Source organism: Hordeum vulgare, chromosome 2H, assembly GCF_904849725.1.
Source record: "Hordeum vulgare subsp. vulgare chromosome 2H, MorexV3_pseudomolecules_assembly, whole genome shotgun sequence".
Lineage (NCBI taxonomy): Eukaryota > Viridiplantae > Streptophyta > Magnoliopsida > Poales > Poaceae > Hordeum > Hordeum vulgare.
In genome coordinates, this window is record NC_058519.1 from 165,563,097 (window position 1) to 165,584,454 (window position 21,358).

The following is a 21,358-nucleotide window of genomic DNA, read 5'->3' on the forward strand; positions in this document are numbered from 1 at the left end:
TGGGTCACGACCACCCCCCTGGCCGCGCCGTGAGGGCTTGTGGGGCCCACATGGAACCACCGCCTCCAAACTCAGCTCTATTTATTCCGTCTCGCCCGGAAAAAAATCAGGGAGAAGGATTCATCGCATTTTACGATACGGAGGCGCCGCCACCTCCTGTTCTTCATCTCGAGGGCAGATCTGGAGTCCGTTCTGGGCTCCGGAGAGGGGAAATCGTCGCCATCGTCATCATCAACCTTCCTCCATCGACAATTTCATGATGCTCTTCACCGTTCGTGAGTAATCTCATTGTAGGTTTGCTGGACGGTGATGAGTTGGATGAGATCTAGCATGTAATCGAGTTAGTTTTGACGGGGATTGATCCCTAGTATCCACTATGTTCTGAGATTGATGTTGCTACTACTTTGCCATGCTTAATGCTTGTCACTAGGGCCCGAGTGCCATGATTTCATATCTGAACCTATTATGTTGTCGCCAATATATGTGTGTTTTAGATCCTATCTTGCAAGTTGTAGTGACCTACTATGTGTTATGACCCGACAACCTCGGAGTGACAATAGCCGGAACCACTCCCGGAGATGACCATAGTATGAGGAGTTCATGTATTCACCAAGTGTTAATGCGTTGGTCCAGTTCTTTATTAAAAGGAGAACCTTAATATCTCGTAGTTTCCATTAGGACCCCGCTGCCACGGGAGGGATGGACAATAGATGTCATGCAAGTTCTTTTCCCTAAGCACGCATGACTACATACGGAATACATGCCTACATTAGATTGATGAACGGGAGCTAGTTACTTATCTCTCAGTGTTATAGTTGTTACATGATGAATCACATCCGGCATACTCATCCATCACCGATCCACTACCTACGAGTCTTTTACTACCGGTCCTTGCTACGTTACTTTGCCTAGGCTTGTCCCTTGCTACTAGAGGGATTGGCCACTTTGCTGCTGCTGTCACTTTGCTGTTACTTGTCACTTTGCTGCTGCTGTCACTACTGATGTTACTTTGCTGCTGCTGCTACTACTGTTCCTTGCTACTCCGATGTTACTTGTTGAAAGACTTTGTTGGCGCTAACATCCCGTCAACAAGGCTTTTTCTAGGGCCGTTGCCAGGGATTGTCAAAGCTTTTTCTGGTGCCGTTGCTATCATACTACCTTGCTACTGATACTTTGCTTGCAGACACTAATCTTTCTGGTATGGTTGAATTGACAACTCAGCTGCAAATACTTGAGAATATTCTTTAGCTTCCCGTTGTGATTGAATCAATAAATTTGGGTTGAATACTCTACCCTCGAAAACTGTTGCGATCCCATACGCTTGTGGGACATCATGCGCCACCCCCCTGGCGCGGCCTGGTGGGTAGTGGGCCCCTTGGGCGCCTTCCTGGCTCCGTTTGCTTGTAGGACAAGTATTTCCCTGCATAAAAATTCTTTATATATATCTCCCGATGATTTGACCCTGGTACCATGGAGAAATCCTTTGTTCTTGTTTCATGCTATTTTTCTGTCAGAACTATTAAGCCAGGCACCATGTCTTCTCCCTCCTCCAACGGCGTAGAAGAGGATGCTTGGCTAATGAAGATGGAACTGGAGAAGGAGGAACTAGTAGAAGCCACCAAGGAGAACAAGGTCAAGGAATTCAAGGGGGGTCAAGCTCGGGAAGAAGGGCAGGCCATTTGGCAAAGGAAGAGGAGGAAGAAGATTACCTCCAACCCTACTATGAGCATCTCACCCTACTGAAATTGAAGCCTTTAGAGCCTTTGAAAGAGTTCCAATTCAGAATAAATATCTTACTCGTGAAAATATTTTGTTAAAAGACCAAATCATTGGACTCCAGAGCATTACTCAACTCTTGAGGCTACATTGTGACACCACCTCATCATTTACACCACCACCACCTTCATCTTCATCACCAAAGAAGGAGACTTGAGTACACGGGTACGGGCACTCCCATTAGCTTGTGCCAAGCTTGGGGGAGATGCCCCAGTATCGTATCACCATCACCCTTATTATCTTTATCCATCTTAGTTCGGTCTTTAGTTATTTTGTGATTCAGTAAAATAAAAGTTTAGTTCAATCCATCTTTTTGAGTGCTAGTTTCGTGATCTATCTATCTATCTATGTAATAGAGTGAGAATTATATAATAAAGCTAGTTTGAGCTTTTTCTTCTTTACTTTCTTGCTGCAATCAAAATAAAGGAAAATAATGAAAGGATCATATGGTAATCTTATAGTAAGTAGTGACATCACATAAGAAAAAGTATAAGTGGTAAAAAAATTTAAGGTTGACAAACATAACATTGGTCGGTGATGCAACACATGAAAGAATGAATAAGGGAAGAAAATATTACATGCAAATACACAATCCTTGACATCTTTTATGATTGCGAGCCCCCATTTAATTATAATATGCCAAATTTGTTGATGATTGGACAAGCAAGACATCGTAATGATTTATGTTTGTTCACATTCACATAGAAGTTATATTGTTATAGATTCTCTAACATGCGGTGCTTGCCCAATATCTTTGCTAGCAAAAACTCCGCACTAAGTACAAATACTACATGTGCATCCAAAACCTTAAACCCAAATCCTTGTTTTAAGAGTCCACCATACCTACCTATGGATTGAGTAAGATCCTTCAAGTAAGTTGTCATCGGTGCACAAGGCAATAAAAAATGCTTCTAATGGTGTTCGGTCATTTAGTGTAATGGAAATTAAGCATTGCACGAACTTGTTATGGCAATAATAAAAGCAATAAACCAGATAATAAAGGCTGCCATCATAAGGGGCAATATAATGTAATGTTCATTTGCACAAATTGATTTGGCATACAACCAAAAAGCGCATGACAACCTCTGCTTCCCTCTATGAAGGGCCTATCTTTTACCTTTATGCATTTACTTTTATGCAAGAGTCAAAGTATTCTTCTCTACTCCTTTTTATTTTATCTTTCGAAAGCATCATGTGGCGGGGAAAGGTCTAGACATATATATCCAATTGAATGTGGGTGGTCATGAGTTATTATTATTGACATCACCCATAAGGTGAATGCGTTGGGAGGCGACACTTTAAGCCCTTACCATTCTATATGTCCGGTTGAAACCTTTTGCTCATATGTATGCGGTGAGTGTTAGCAATCATAGAATACGAAATGTTCGTTGAGTATGTAGACTTGCTTAAAAGCTCCGATATGTGACCCTTCATGAAAATGTGATGAATTGTGTTGCAAAGTTGACTGAAAACATAGTTTGTTAGTCTTCAATAGAGTTTATGATTCATACTTAGATGTTGTGATGAATTGTTACTTGTTTATAAGAAGTTTTTATGATGAAAGTTATATGATCAAATGCCGTGATGAAGTATTTTATAAAGTTTATTTGTTGTTATAATAATGAGCATGATTCTACTATTTTTGTATTTTGTTTTTATCGACACCTCTCTCTCAAAGCATGTGGTCATGATTTTATTTATCGGCTTTCGCTTGAGGACAAGCGAGGTCTAAGCTTGGGGGAGTTGATACATCCATTTTGCATCATGTTTTGCTATTGTTATTTATAGTGTTTTTATGCATTATGCCACTATGGAGTAATTCTAATGCCTTTTCTCTCATAATATGCAAGAATGTTGGCATATGGAATTTTGGACCTGAAAAAGCTATGTCAGAGATACCTATTCTGCACACCTCAAAATGGAATGAAACTTCACGAGGATTTTTTATGGAATAAATAACAAGTATTGGAGGAAGGAAGCACCAGAGGGGGGCTGCTAGGTGGCCACTAGGCACCAGGGCGCGCCAGCCCCCCTCGCGCGGCCTAGTGGGTAGTGGGCCACCCAGCCCACTTCTGGCGACCATCTTCTGGTATTTATTCTCTCTTGACCTTAAAATATCATGAGAGGACTTTTGGGACGAAGCACCGCCGTCTCGAGGCGGAACCTGGGCAGGAGCATTTTGCCCTCCCGCGGAGCGATTCCACTGGAGGAACTTCCCTCTAAGAGGGGGAAATCGAGGCCATCGTCATCACCAACAACCCTCTCATTTTGGGGAGGCCAATTTTCATCAACATCTTCAATAGCACCATCTCCTCTCAAAACCCTAGTTCATCTCTTGTGCCCAATCTTGTACTGGAACCTCAGATTGGCACCTAGGGGGTGACTAGCAGTGTTGATTACATCTTGTAGTTGATGCTTTATGGTTTATTTGGTGGAAGATCATATGTTCAGATCCAATATGCTATTTAATACCTCTCTAATCATGAGCATGTTTATCACTTGTGAGTAGTGACTTTTGTTCTTGAGGCCACGGGAGAAGTCATGTTGCAAGTTGTCATGTGAAGTTGATATTCGTTTGATATTTTGATGATATGAATGTTGTGATTTCCTTAGTGGTGTTATGTGAACGTCGACTACATAACACTTCACCATATTTGGGCCTAAGGGAATGCATTGTGGATTATTTATTAGATGGTGGGCTGGAAGAGTGACTGTTGTGGTTTTGTCATAGCAGATGTCCTCGTGAAATGACTTAGAGATGGAGCCATCGCAGCTTGGTGGCGACTCAAAGGGGTTAAGTGGAAGTGAGTCTCGGGTTTACCTAGGTTCGGCCCCTCCGATGGAGGTAAAAGCCTACATCTTTCTTTGTGTGTATTGATGGTGGAATCGATTACAAGGGTGCGTAACTCGCCTGACCTAGCTCTCGATGGATTGTAACTTAAGTCTATCTACCCTAGAGACTTGCTTAATATACAGGTCGAGACCCTAGGTTTACAAGAGTCCAGGCCACATCATAAACCGTGACCTTACATATCACTAAGCCTACGTGTCTCTCAAGCAAGGAAACTACCCGATGAGTCTTCCTCTTCTTGGGCCTTGAGTCGCCATCTGGGCTCTTGGGCTCGGCCGACTCTTTGCTGGAGATCACCTCACGCCTTCCACATCCTGGGTCTAAGCCCATCTTTGAATCATGAATGTTGAGTCGCCATGAACCTGACCCGGCCCAATAAGGCGGGTCATACAACGGGTAATATCCCCAACAGTGGCAGAAACTTAAACCCAAGTTTATGTACTATTCCGTAAGGGGCTGATTTGGATCCCTATGTTTAATGCTATGGTTAGAATTTATTCTCAATACTTTTCTCGTAGTTGCAGATGCTTGCGGGAGGGTTAGTCATAAGTGGGAGGCTTGTTGAAGTAAGAACATCACCCAAGAACCGGTCCACCCACATATCAAATTTTGAAATTACCGAATGTGAATTAACCCGACATGACCAAAGTGACTTGATGCAATTCTCGTGTGCCCCTCAAGAATGTTTTGCCTATTATAAGAAACCGTTCCGTCTGTCCTTTGCCACAAAAGTATTGGGCTACCTTGCTGCACTTATTGTTACTATTGCTACTCCTTGCTTGTTACAGTTATCTTGCTATCAAACAACTTGTTACCTCTATTTCAGTGCTTACAGAAATTACCTTGCTGAAAACCGCTTGTCATTTCCTTCCGCTCCTCGTTGGGTTCGACACTCTTACCTATTGAAAGGACTACAATTGATCCCCTATACTTGTGGGTCATCAGGAGTTATACTACACCAAAGATCATTTGCAATGTCTCATAGCATGATGAAACTCAAATGTTAAGACTAGTAACTAATGACCATTCAAATGAAACTCACCGTTACCGCTGAAATAATGACTAGCATCAGCGAATGGGTCTGACGAGTCTTCTCGCACATAGACTCCACATTTGGTTTTCACAAGTCAGTGATATTAGTTAGTAATGAAACAAACATTTACGTGCATGATTTGGCTAATATGCAGAAGAAACTTACCATGAGGAGCTCGTATATGGCCCGGTGATCCGTTACATTCCATGCCCTCTCCTCATGCAACAATTGCGCTGTCTTCTCCTCCGCGTCCAGTTCCTTCTTCGCCGCCACCCGTTCCCTCTCCTCCAAAAGCGCCAAGGTGGTCGCTCTCTCTTTCTGAAGAGCAGCCTGCAACACCACTCCTCGTTAGCATTGTAATCATTGATAGCCTCACACACAATGTAATGGAAGAAAGATATTTGAGTCCGTATAACTAACCTTGATGGCGAGACCAACTGGCCGTGGACGAGTGCTTATCTCAGGACAGGAGCTTGCTTGGCGCGCCTTGATCTCCGGGAGAGTGAGATGACAATGTATGAGTCCATCTCCAATGGCTATCGAGCCATGGGGCCTCCTGCCACCAGCTATCATCACCAACTCTCGATGAATAGGATGCCGGCTCGGGTGAAAGTCCACCCCTTTCCTCGCCTTCCCCTCCTTGTTCTACCTCATGAGCTTGTGGTGGTAGGAAATGTTGGTGAACTTTTCTCGATGATCGAGGTCAGACTCAAAGAATGCCTTGGCCTTCCTGTATGAGGCAGTATGGGCCATGGCATAAAGCTCGTACACCTCTGGCACCTCCATGTTATCGTGCATTGCCTAAAAGAGAGGTACAAAGTATTAGTGAAGAGCTCAAGCTAGCATGAAGAATTAATTGAATGAATCATGAAGCAAACCACATACCCAGTTCTGCCCGAACTCATAAAATTTGGCACTGCCTTGATGGTGTGGCACACCAACCATTTGGGCACGCCGGTCCTTAGCATTGTCGTGGATGACTCGCCAGTGGTATGTGCACCACTCATCCACCAACGCCTCCCAACAATCCATCTTATCCACACACCATCTCGGGGGATCCTAAGTTAGTAAAGAGAAATTTGAGTGCTAAGCCTATGAATCAAATCAAAGAAACTAAGTACAAGGCCTTAAGAATAGGTAATTACCTTCATGTATTGCTCCTTCTTTAGAAATTTTCTGTGGCACGACGGCTTGTCCTTATTAATACCACGCATGGCGTACTAGTCTCGAACAGCCCGCGGCTGAGCCTCGTGCCGTAAGTTCTATAATAGGCGCTTGCACTCAGTATTGATAACCTTTGCCACGGCCTCCTCGTATCCCTTCTCACACTAGTAGAAGGTCTGCAATCAAACAAGACAACACCGATTAGTACAATAACTAGCTATTATAATTTTTTAATTGTGTAAAGGCGAAATTACCCAAAAGCTTTTCATCACCATCTCGGGCCTTGTGTGGCACAAGAAACCGTCGATCATCTCCTACGGCGGGGCCTGGGCAGCCTTGTAGTGCTCCTAGATCAATCCTAGGTGTGGAAGCTGACCCTCACCGGGCAACATGACAAACCCCGAGAAAATTTTCCGGCAAAGCACACCAAGGACATTGTTGGCCCACATACTCCACTCGCGTCATCCCAACGCCTACAGTATGACAAGGCCAACATATTAGATATTTGAAAAACATGAAGGCAAAAGGTACAGTAAGAGTAAATGCACTTACTTCTCCCCATCAGGCCTAATCACCGACATCTGCTCGTGGGTCGTCGGCAGGGGTGGGAGCCGTGTACCACCATGCTGGTACATAGTGACCCCCTCAACCACCTCGCCCTCACTATCATTAAACTGATCCCCGCCACCATCAGCATGGCCACCCGACCCCTCATGCGGATCCGGTCATGTACCACATCCGGACGTCTCCTGGGACGTACCCCATCGGGAGTCTCGTGGGCTGAAGCCTCTAGAACCGGAGTCTCGTGGGCCAAAGTCCTGTTGACCCGAGGCTCGTGGTCCGGAGTCCCCGTAGCCTACACTTGAGACAGGTCCACCTTAGTAGTCCTGTGCTTAGGTGAATGAGCTGCGGGTGGTGGCGAGGAAGGCGTAGCAGTCTGCCTACCTCTCCCGTGGCAGTGTCATGTACCTTTCTTCTTCTCTCCCCGACCTCCTCTCCTGGTGGGCAACACCTCTGACAAAGAAGTGCACACTGTTGTCCCCATACCGTCTATAAACACTCTCCAGAGAGATTGGGGGGGGGGGGGATGGAAGTACCCCTCCCACAGGTCGCTGACGAAGAAGTACCACCATCTTTGAACACTGCCATGACAAAGAGTAAAATAAATTAGTACAACATAAAAAAATTGAATACCTGACATGAGTTGGGATGCATACAAACTAAAAATAGTCTGTATCGTATATATATGCTCCGGGATCAATAAATGCATCCTCATCATCACTATCACGCGTGTCGTCATGAATGACGTGCTCACTGGGTTCAGCAACATCAACATGTGGAAGGTCTTTCTGTAACCGGTCAAGCATTGAGAGGTCATCCGTAGCAGTAACCTCTTCTAGTTCCGACTCTTCTTGTTCTGGCTCAGGGTTGAAGTCGGATTCATCGTCGTTGTCTACTTCAATGTTCTGGAAACTGGGTGAAGTAGAGTGGTTCTTGAACCGTTTTTTGGAAAGTCGTGTTTCTTGGATGAATTCCCCTTCATATGTGTCCGGGTTAATGTGAGGTTCTTAATCCTCTTCATTGGGGGGGGGGGGGTCCAGCACGTGGCGTCACTTCATAAACTTCATCACAACCATTCATATTCTTATCAGTTTGGCATACCCATGGGAGATAGAAAACTTGGGTTGCCTGTTGAGCCATAATATAGACATCACGAACATCTAAATGGGTGCTTTGTTTGATTTTTACCAGCCCTATATGTTCATGAGTCCTTCTAGTCTCCTTCGGCTTGAACCAATAACAATTTAAGACTATGACGTTCGGTGGGTTTGCACCATAGAATTGAAGTACATAAATTTCTTCAACTCCTCCATAATACTCGGTACCTCCTTCGCTGATAGGAGAGACACCACAATTTGTAGATTTTTGGTTGGCCATAGATAGCTCTTTGCTAAAGTACGAAAGCGATACCCGTTGATGTATTTCCCAAATGAACGAACCTTAGAGTCAAAACCATTAGCCACTTGTCTCAATTCGACGTCCATAGACTCTGAATTAGCCTACAAGTTTAATACGAAAGGATTGTTGCATTAGCCGCAAATTATACTAAGAAATGAAATGGTCCATTAATGATAATTACTGTTTTTTTAACCAAGAGATGAAACCGGAATAGCCGCCTCCATGTTTTGCGAGAAGCTCATAATCTTCGAAGGAATCCTTTTGGATCACTGCTTCATCCGAGAATTTGGCGACGTATAGACTGTATCAAATATTTGGGAATAAAAGCAGTTCAAAGGAATTAGAAGTTGGAACAATGTACCGAGAACTTACTCGATGTACGAACACACTACTCGATGTACGACCACACTTCTGTTAGGTTGTTGAAGATATACAACGAAATGGTCTACCATTCTTCGACATCCAATGCTATTGGTTTCAAAGTAGCGGCTCGTGCTAGCTTGCCTTTGAATAGGCTGCAGTTGGATCCGCCTTTTTTAGGGTTGCCAACATTGTAGCGAGGCTTCGGATTATGCAGATAACAATTTTTGGCTTTGTAGTGTGCTGTCACGAAGTTTGCCACCTCCTCAGTAATGAATGCCTTGGCCATCGATGCTTGAGTTCTATGTTTATTTTTACATTTTGCTCGAAGCGACTCCTGCATCCTATCAGTTGCAAGGCACCAACGATTTTGCACGGCCCCCCAATTTTGCCTCGGCCGGGAGATGTAAAATCAAATGCTGCATTGGATTAAAGAAGCCTAGTGGAAAGATCTTCCCTAACTTGCAGAGCAAGTCTGGTGCCAACTCCTCCATGTCATCTACCACACCAGGCGATAGTTATTCCGCACAAAGAACACAAAACAAATAGCTTAGCTCTTCCAGTACTAGCCGTTCATCCTTAGGAATAAAGCCATGCAACATCACCGGCATTACCCGCTCAAGCCATATGTGCCAATCATGACTCTTCAGACCAAATATTTTCAATTTTTCAAGACTCGCTCCCCTCTTTAAATTTGCTGCATACCCATCAGGGAACATCATATGCATTTTCACCCACAAGATAATTTCCCTCATAGCTCCCCTTCCAAGATTGAACGAGGCCTTTGGCTGCAACCAGTTCTGCTTTCCTTTCAATTGTCGCATGTTTTGTAACAATCTATTACATAGAGTTTGTTGATCGCTCTAGCCTTAGAATTATCGTTCGACTTCCCCTTTATGCCGAACAGTGTACCAAAAAGGGCCTCTCCGATATTATTTTCAATGTGTATAACGCCGATGTTGTGTGGAAGAAGGAGGTCTTTGAAGTAAGGCACATCGCACAAGCATGTCTTGTGAGTCTAGGCGCGATCTGACTTATACCCCTTGAAATACCGTGGATGCTCTGGATCAGGCTCGAGAGCATTTAACCGATACATGATCTATTGGCTTGTCAATGCAGGCGGTGTATAATTTTTGACAACTGTACCTTTGATGAAGTTATTCTTGTCTTTTCTAAACTCATGGCGAGGATCCAGGAACTGTCTATGCAAGTAGAAGAAAGAATACTTCCGACCCGCGTGCATCCAATGAAACTGAAGAAACGCCTTGCATGTGGGGCATGGGAACATTCCACGCACACACCAGCCAGCGAACAACGCATACGCCGACAAGTCATGCATCGAGTACATGTACGAGACATGCATTTTGAAGTTTTCTTTTCTAGCATCGTCATATGTCTTGAACCCGTCATCCCAAGCTTCTTGCAATTCATCCTTAAGCAGTTTCACGTACACATTCATATTCTTTCCTGGATAGTTGGGCCCTAGAATTATTAATGTTGGGAATATGTTCTTTCTTTGCATAATCTGTCCGGAGGGGGGCGGAGATTGAGTGGAATGAAAAATACATGCCATCAACTGTATTGGGTTGCCGTCATATCAAACAGATTGAACCCATCCATGTCAATGCAGACTTGAGGATGACTTGGATCTCCCACTTTATCCAGATGTAATGCATCGAAGTGCTTCCATGCAAAAGCATCTGAAGTGTGTACCAACATGTGATTCCCATGTGCATCTAGTTCGGTTCTTTTGCCCAATTTGTGCCATGTCATTTGTCTAGCCGTCTCTTCAACCATGAAAAGACATTAAAGTCTTGGTATGATTGACATATACCGAAGAACATTAACAGGGATTTTCGTCTGCCTCTTCTTACCCATACTGTTTTCTACCACAACATACCTGGAAGACTTGCAAATGGGACAATAGTTCAAGCCCTCATACTCAAGCATAAATAAGGCACATCCTTTCTCACATGCATCTATCTTCTCATAGGGCATGATAAGTACACGGAGTATTTTGTCCAACTGGTGTAGGTTTCAGGCATGACATGGCCTTTGGGTAGAGAGCGTCCAAATAGTGTCATCATCGTGTCGTAGCATTCTCTGCCCAAGTTGAATTGAGACTTCAGAGCCACTACTTGTGCGATGGCATCCAGCTGAAAAAGTTCAGTGTGCTCGTGCAGAGGACGTTTTGAAGACTTCAACATGTCATAGAAGGCCTTTGCATATTCCTCCATCTCATCGTCCGAATACCGAGAATCATCAAAGTCTTGGACCATGTATTATATCCTGGTACCATGCTCGCCGGTGCGACGACGAACCACCTCAGATCTGGTATGTTGGGCAAACTCACCATGAAATGTTCACACCATATAATCACGTGCAAAATCCATATTTTGTAGGTGTTTACCCATTTCATCCTCTGTCATTTGTGAAAAGTTGTCGCACCTACGACAGGGGCACCGAGTTTTTCTCTAACCATTTGCAAATGTGGCTTCCACAAACCCCTTGGTTTTTGTTAACGATTCATTTGTCATGTCTTATCGACTAGTGTGACCGGTGTACATCCACGCACGATCACCCATGCTGCTACTTGCACTAACAATACGGGCACCAAATTCATATTCATCAAGTTCTATAAAATGTAATTAAGACTAGTTACATAACGAATTATTGTTGTCATATTATCTACACCACAATTTTACTTTTTACCATACAAAAGGGAAACACACATTCATGGATTGAATCCTATCCTAATCGCACCAGAGTACGTGTAGATTGGGTTCATTCCCCATGCTCTACTCAGATCCTCGGCAAAATTTTGACAGCACCTCCCCGTTGTTCTCCAGATACATGTCTCGGCAACAAGCCGAGATAATGTATACTTGGAGAACAACGGTGTGGCGCCGACGAAATTTTGCCTCAGACCGAAGTAGAGCATCGGAATCGAAACCCAATCTACACGTACTCGGGTTGTCTACGGATAACATGGACAATTTGAAAGGATGACAATTATATATATGCAAAGACATCCATATCTATAGATGCCGCCCTTTTGAACGGGAGACGCCTTGGTTACGACACTTGACATGAAAGTAAAATATAGTCGCATCGGCACAATGACCGAAAAAGAGCTAAATAGGGGAGGGGAAGGAGATGTTGGAAATATGCCCTAGAGGCATCAATAAATTGGTTATTATTATATTTCCTTGTTCATGGTAATCGTTTATTACCCATGCTAGAATTGTATTGATTGGAAACTCAAATACATGTGTGGATACATAGACAACACACTGTCCCTAGCGAGCCTCTAGTTAACTAGTTCGTTGATCAAAGATGGTCAAGGTTTCCTGGCCATAGACAAGTGTTGTTACTTGATAATGGGATCACATCATTAGGAGAATGATGTGATGGACAAGACCCAAACTATAAACGTAGCATATGATCATGTCCGTTTATTGCTACTTTTTTCTGCATGTCAATGTATCTGTTCCTATGACCATGAGATCATGCAACTCTCGGATACCGGAGGAATGCCTTGTGTGTATCAAATGTCGCAATGTAACTGGGTGACTATAAAGGTGCTCTATAGGTATCTCTGAAGGTGTATATTGGGTTGGCGTGAATAGAGACTGGGATTTGTTACTCCGTATGACGGAGAGGTATCTCGGGGCCCACTCGGTAATACAACCTCACAACAAACCTTGCAAGCAATGTGACTAAGGATTTAGTCACGGGATCTTGTATTATGTAACGAGTAAAGAGACTTTCCGGTAACGAGATTGAACTAGGTATGGAGATACCGATGATCGAGTCTCGGGTAAGTAACATACCGATGGACAAAGGGAATATCATACATGATTAACTGAATCCTTAACATAGAGGTTGAACCGGTGAATATATTCGTAGAATATGTAGGAGCCAATATGGGCATCCAGGTCCCATTATTGGTTATTGACCGGAGAGTGTCTCAGGTCATGTTTGCATAGTTCTCGAACCCGCAGGGTCTGCACACTTAAGGTTCGGTGATGTTTCGGTATAGTTGAATTATTAATGTTGGTTACCCAAGGTTGTTCGGAGTCCTGGATGAGATCCCGAACGTCAGGAGGGTTTCCGGAATGGTCCGAGATGAATATTAATATATAGGAAGTATCCATTTGGCTTCCGGAAGGTTTTCGGGCATTACCGGTAAAGTACCGGGAGTGACGGATGGGTTCCGAATTTCTACCGGGAGGGGCCACCCACCCGGGAGAGAACCAAAAGGCCCAAGGGTGGCACACCAACCCTTAGTGGGTTGGTGCACAACCCAAAGAGGCTATTTCGGCCAAGGGAGAAAAAGGAAAGGAGGAAAGGGCCAAAACCCAATGGAGAAGGAGGACTCCTTCCAAGTTGTGTTGGAGGAGGACTCCTCCCTCTCTCTTTGGTTCGGCTGAACCCTAGGGCCTTGCCCTAGGGCGCCACCCCTCCCCTCCCTCCTATATATAGTGGAGGTGAGAGAGGCTTTTGGCATCTCAAGCCAAGGCGCAACCCTCTCTCCCTCCACCACTTTGTGACACCCCGTAGCTAGTTCGGTACTGTACGACGAAGCTGTGTCGGAGTAGCTCCACCACCATTGCCGCCATGTCGTCGTGCTACCAGAGAATTCAGCTACCTCTTCGTCTCTCTTGCTGGATCAAGAAGGCGGAGAACGTCATCGAGTTGTGCGTGTGCTGAGCGCGGAGGTGCCATCCGTTCGGCACTAGATCGGGATGGATCGTGTCGGGGAAAAGCCAACACCTATGGGAAGCTCAAGGAGTCCCTGGATCATTTGGCGGGGACAGGGAAGTATGGAGTCGAGAGTGGAACTAGCGATCAGCACCGGCAAGGTTCCATTACCCAGGTTCGGGCCGCTTGGCACGTAAAACCCTACTCCTTCTTAGTTTGTATTGCGGGCTTAATGTAGGTTGATTTTGCTGCAGTAACTTAGTAGGTGATTAGGGAGTCTCTGATCCCTAGACAGTCCAACCCCTAAGAATGAGCTTTGGGCCTCCTTTTATAGGCAAAGGGGTCACCAACAGTGTGCCAACAGGAGGTACAGTGAACAATGTTCACCGCTTTACTTCTTCGGTGGTGTCAGGGGCAGTAAATGCCTTGTCTGGCCCCTGACCTGCTGCAAGGTGGTTGTGACACGTACCCAGGTGAATTGACACTTGGGACTTGTGCTCGCACAAGAGGGGTGTGTGGAGCAGTCGGATTGCGGTAGATACTAGTGGGGACACCTAGCGAGCGAACAGGGACTTGCTGGCCTGGAGCCTTCTTCCAGTGACTTGGTCACCTACCCGGCAAGGAAGGCTTGCCGGGGGACTTGGACACTTTCCCATCAAGGATGGTTTGCCAGGGTGCCTCACCAGTTTGTGCAAGTCTTCCCGGCAAAGGAAGCTTGCCGGGGCCTTGCTAATCTTCGGGTAGTCTTCCCGGCGAAGTGGTCTTGCCAGGGCCTTGGGAATCTTCCCGGCAAGGAGGGATTACCGGGGCCTTGCCTCTTGAGCCCTTGTATCCCACGCCCCTAGAGAGGGAAGGGCATGGACTTGGTGGGTCTTGGATTGCCTCCCTGCCATTCTTCCTGACACACTTTTGTCGGGGGTGTTGCCGATGCCCGTGCACAAGTCTGGGGCACAAGGGACCTCAGTCTCTAGTGCACCGACAGGAGCCCCGGGGCCTGGGCCACGCACGCGCGCGGCGCCCTGCCGCCAGGGGCTCTTTGCGCCCATGCACACAAGTCTGGGGCACTAGGGACCCCAGTCTTTAGTGCACCGACAGGAGCCCCTGGGCCTGGGCCACACACGCGTGCAGAGCGTTGTTGGGCCAGGCCCAAAGTAGTGCACGGGCTTCCCTAGCAGGGAACCCTGCAGTCTTGGAGCCGTTGTAGGCGGCCCTTCCCCACGTCGCATGTCAAACGCGCGAGGTGGAGAAGTGCGCGCATAGTAGCCTCCCCACCTCCCGACGCATTACTGCCACGCGTGAAGCATGCGCAGTAAAGGTTGGGCAAGTGGTGTTCGTGGCCCTAATGGCCGCAGTCGTGGCAGGACCCACTCCCGCATGCATTGGTGTAGCGGGGCGGTTCCCTGTTCGCCCTGATCATGGGTGACTGGGCGGATGGGGTGGCAGTTTCTGGAGTGAGGGGTGTCATCCCCCCGCACCTCGCCCTATAAATTAGGGAGTTTGCGAGGGGGTTTTGCTCATCCATCAGCTCCTGGAACATCACCACCACTAGTGTTGGATCTGTAGAATCCTCTCTAACTTCAGGTCGCACTCGCCCCTAACCATGGCTAGGGGACGAGGGAGGCCATCATCGGCCGCCAGGGCGGGAAGGGGATCCCACTCGGATCATGCCACAACTTCACGGGGTGCAGCTACGGAGGGCGGCTCGAGCGCTCGTGGTGGCGGAGGGGCGAGAATCCGCGGTCGCTGCAGAGGCCGTGGCGAGGAAGGCGGAGTGCTACCCCAGCATCTCCGTCTTCTCTTGGGCTCGCTCACGCGGGAACTCATGTTGAAAGGATACCATTGGAGTTTCTTGTTAGACTACGAGGCCGCATCCGTACCCGGCTTCAACTCCCCATCGCCTTCGCCAAGGTGATGAGTGAAGAGAAGCCCCCGATGTTGCGGCTTCAGGTGCATGACTGCGGCAACGGCGTGGTCCCGGTGGACGTGGAGCGGCTGGGACCTCGGCTCCTGTTCCTTGGCCGCGGGTGGAAGAGCTTCGCCCATGCCCATAACCTCTGGGATGGGCACGTTCTTCGCTTCAAGATGATGGCGGACAACTTGCTCTCCGTCAAGATTTATGGAAGCTCGGGTGCGCGCCTCGTCTGCTGCGAAGGGATCTCAAGCGGGACTAACAGGGTCGGATGGTAGCGACGGCGAGCACGGGTCAGACCCTCAGTAGGCTAAGCCTGGGTACAAGGATCTAACCTTGGACTCATCGTCGGTCGAACCATCATCGTTAGTCCGTGATACGTCTCCAACGCATCTATAATTTTTGATGGTTCCATGCTATTATCTTGTCAAACTTTGGATGTTCTATATGCCTTTTATATCTTTTTTGGGACAAACTTATTAACTTAGTGCCAAGTGCCAGTTCCTATGTTTTCTGTGTTTTTGACCCTTTTCAGAGCAGGATTTTAAACGATGTCTAAACGGAATAAAACTTCCAAAAACATTTTTTCCGGAACAGAAGATACACGCCAGACTTGAGAACCAAGGCGGGAGCCAACATGGGACCCCACAAGCCCCCTAGGCGCGGCCAGGGGGCCCGCGCCTAGCAAGCTTGTGGGCCCCCTGTGGTAGGTCTGCCCTACCTCTTCCGCCTATAAATCCAGAGAAATTCCAAAACTGCGCGAGAGATCCATGAAAATACTTTTGTGCCGCCGCAAGCTTCTGTATCCGCAAGATCCCATCTGGGGCATGTTCTGGTGCCCTGCCGGAGGGGGGATTCGGATATGGAGGGCTTCTTCATCAACACCATGACCTCTCCGATGATGCGTGAGTAGTTCACCATAGACCTTCGGGTCCATAGCTAGTAGCTAGATGGCTTCTTCTCTCTCTTGGATCTTCAATACAAAGTTCTCCATGATCTTCATGGAGATCTATCCGATGTAATCTTCTTTTGCGGTGTGTTTGTCGAGATCCGATGAATTATGGATTTATGATCAGATTATCTATGAATCTAATTTGAGTTTCTTCTGATCTCTTATATGCATGATTTCATATCCTTGTAATTCTCTTCGACTTGTGGGTTTTGTTTGGCCAACTTGATCTATGATTCTTGCAATGGGAGAAGTGCTTAGTTTTGGGTTCATACCGTGCGGTGACCTCACCTAGTGACAGAAGGGGTAGCGAGGCACGCATCATGTTGTTGCCATCAAGGGTAAAAAGATGGGGTTTTCATCATTGGTTTGAGTTTATACCTCTACATCATGTCATCTTGCTTAAGGCGTTACTCTGTTCGTCATGAACTCAATACACTAGATGCATGCTAGATAGCGGTCGATGTGTGGAGTAATAGTAGTAGATGCAGAAAGTATTGGTCTACTTGTCTCGAACGTGATGCCTATATGTATGATCATTGCCTTAGATATCGTCATGACTTTGCGCGGTTCTATCAATTGCTCGACAGTAATTTATTCACCCACCGTATTATTTGCTATTTTGAGAGAAGCCTCTAGTGAACACTATCGCCCCTGGGTCTACTTCACACCATATTTTCAGCCTTATACTTTTACTTCGTTGCACTTTCCGCCTTCAGATGTCACTTTGCAATCAATCTTGATGGGATTGACAACCCCTTTATGGCATTGGGTGCAAGCTCTTTTGTGTTTGTGCAGGTACTCTGGACTTGACACGATTCTCCTACTGGATTAATACCTTGGTTCTCAAACTGAGGGAAATACTTACTGCTCCTGTGTTGCATCACCTTTTGCTCTTCAAGGGAAAAACCAACGCAAGCTCAAGAGGTAGCAGAAGGATTTATGGCGCCGTTTCCGGGGAGGATCAAGTCAAGAACTAACCCAAGTAAGTGTCGCAAACTCATCTCTTGCATTTACTTTTTTGCCTCTCGTTTTCCTCTCCCCCACTTCTAAAAAACAAAAATTAAAAAAAATAAATTTGCCTTTTTCGTTTGCCTTTCCTTTGCTTGTGTGCTATGTGCCTACAATATGCTTGCATCTTCGCCTGCTGAAAATGTAGTGATATGGATCCTCACCCACTTGCTAATCTCTTTAAGAGATCCACTTATGTGGAACCAATTGCTAGTGAGTTGAGTGCACTTGACTTTCTCTATGGAGTTTTGCTTTAGATGCGTGAATCTGAAAATCGTGATGAAGAAATTTATGAAATGATTCACAAGGGATCCTTGAATGAAAAGCATGATTGCAATGATTTCATTATAAATTCTATTAATGACAATCATGCTAAAAATATGCAAAACCCTAAGCTTGGGGATGCTAGTTTTGCTATGTCCATTACTTGTTGCAATGATATTTGCAATAATATTGAAAGTGGGTTTGGAGAAGTCATGACTTTGCATGCATGTGGATCATGAAAATAATATCCTTTGTGATAGCTATTTTGTTGAATTTGATTATGATCCCACATGTAATTGCTATGAGAGAGGAAAATATTGTGGTAGAAACTTTCATGTTACCAAATTACCTCTCGTTATGTTGAGATTGCTATTGTCTCTTTCTTCTTCCTTGCATATGGTAACTATTGGTTGTCTTGACAATTTGTTCTCCTATAAAATGCCTATGCATAGGAAGTATGTTAGACTTAAATGTGATTTTCACATGTTTCATGAGGCTCTCTTCGTGTCCGATTGCTATCTTTTATGTGAGCATCATTGAATTATCAATGCCTAGCTAAGGGCGTTAAACAATAGCGCTTGTTGGGAGGAAACCCAATGAATTTATCCTTTTCTTTCTGTTTTGTTGCGTCCACACCATCATAATTCTGTTATGATTGTGTCTTTTTTGTTTCTTTTTGTGTTTGAGCTAAGCAAAACCTTTATGACTAGTCTTGGTGATGGTTGTTTGATCCTGCTGGAAAAAGACAGAAACTTTTCGCTCACGAGATTATTTTTAATTTTTATTCTGATAGAAATTTTGAGTTGATTCTTTTTGCTGCTGGTTTATATGCCTTTTGCACACGCAGTCGTAATTGTTCAGAATTTTCAAGGTACCAGAAGTATACAAAATATACAGATTGCTACAGACTGGTTTGTTTTTGACAGATTCTGTTTTTGTTGAGTTGGTTGTTTGTTTTGAAGAAACTATGGATAGTATCGGGGGGGGGGGGGCTACTAGCCATGGAAAAGTGAGAATACAGTAATCTAACACCGATATAAATAGAAATCAAGTTTGCTACAATACCTAAAGAGGTGGTAGTTTGTTTTCTGGTGCTAATGATATGACGAGTTTCTGTTTAAGTTTTGTGTTGTGAACTTTTCAAGTTTTGGGTGATGTTCTCATGGACAAAGGGATAAAGAGTGGAAAGAGCTCAAGCTTGGGGATTCCCAAGGCATCCCAAGCCAAATTCAAGGATGCCAAAAAGCCTAAGCTTGGGGATGCCCGGGGAAGGCATCCCCTCTTTCGTCTTCAATCCATGGGTAACATTACTTGGAGCTATATTTTTATTCACCACATGATATGTTTTTTTGCTTGGAGCGTCTTGTAACATAGGAGTCTTTTTTTTTGTGTTGTGTCACAATCATACTTCTTGCACACCTTTTGAGATAGACATGCACTCATCGTGAATTTGCTAGAATGCTCATCGTGCTTCACTTATATCTTTTGAGCTAGATAATTTTGCTCTATGTGCTTCACTTAGATCTTTTAGAGCACGGCGGTGCGTGACTTGGTAGTTGGTTTGTGCTATGAAAGTAGTCCCAAAGGTGATAGGTACCCAAAGCGGATACAAAAACTTCCATCTTCATGTGCATTGAGTAGAAAGATAAGTTTGATTCCTCTCAATTAGTTTTGAGACGTGGATTTGATAATATTAAGAGTTACGTTAGTAGGGTGTTGTGAATCTAGAAATACTTGTGTTGAAGTTAGTGATTCCCGTAACATGCACGTACGGTGAACCGCTATGTTAGGAAGTCGGAGCATAATTGATCTATTGATTGTCATCCTTTGTGTTGCGGTCGGGTCGCGCGATGGTTAACACCTACCAACCCTTCCCCCAGGAGTATGCGTTAACCACTTTGTTTCAATTACTAATAAAAACTTTCGCAACAAGTATGTGAGTTCTTCATGACTAATGTGAGTCCATGGTATAGATGCACTTTCACCTTCCACCATTGCTAGCCTCTCTAGTACCGCGCAATTTTCGCTCGTGCACAAACCCACCATATGCCTTCCTCAAAACAGCCACCATACCTACCTACTATGGCATTTTCATAGTCATTCTGAGATATATTGTCATGCAACTCCCACCGTTCCGTCTCATGACTTGTGTCGTCACTCTCATATTGCCATTGCATGATCTTAAGATAGCTAGCGAGATGTTTCAACGTCATATGCCAAGCTAGATCATTGCACATCCCGGTACACTGCCGGAGGCATTTCCTATAGAGTCATCATCGTTCTCAGCTTTGAGCTGTGAGTAAATAAAAGTGTGATGATCATCATTATTAGAGCATTGTTCCATGTGAGGAAATAAAAAAAGAGGCCAAAGTTGCCCACAATAAAAAGAGAGAGAGAGAGAGAGAGAGAGAAAAAGAGAGGCCCAAGAGCCCAAATAAAAAAAGAGAGAAAAAGAGAGAAGGGACAATGCTACTATCTTTTTCCACACTTGTGCTTCATAATAGCACCATGTTCTTCATGATTGAGAGCCTCTCGTTTTGTCACCACCATATACTGGTGGGAATCTTTACTATATAACTTGGCTTGTATATTCCAATGATGGGCTTCCTCAAATTGCCCTAGGTCTTCGTGAGCAAGCAAGTTGGATGCACACCCACTAGTTCTCCTTTTGAGCTTTCACATACTTATAGCTCTAGTGCATCCTTTGTATGGCAATCCCTACTCATTCACATTGATATCTATTAATGGGCATCTTCATAACCCTTTGATACGCCGAGTCAATGTGACCATCTCCTCCTTTTTGTCTCACAACCACCACCACACTCTATTTCACCAAATAGTGCTATATCCATGGCTCACGCTCATGTATTGCGTGATAGTTGCTAAAGATTTGAGAAAGTAAGAGTGCGAAAACAATTACTTGGCCAATACCGGGGTTGTGCATGATTTAAATTAGTTGTGTGAGGATGATGGAGCATAGCCAGACTATATGATTTTGTAGGGATAACTTTCTTTGGCCTTGTTATTTTGACAGTCCATGATTACCTTGCTAGTTTGCTTGAAGTATTATTGTTTTGATGTCAATAGCAAACTATTGTTTTGAATCTTACGGATCTTAGCATTCATGTCACATGAAAGAAGTTACAAAGGACAACTATGCTAGGTAGCATTCCACATCAAAAATTCAGTCTTTATCACTTCCTTACTCGAGGACGAGCAGGAGTTAAGCTTGGGGATGCTTGAAACGTCTACAACGTATCTATAATTTTTGATGGTTCCATGCTATTATCTTGTCAAACTTTGGATGTTTTGTATGCCTTCTATATCTTTTGGGACTAACTTATTAACTCAGTGCCAAGTGCCATATCCTGTTTTTTC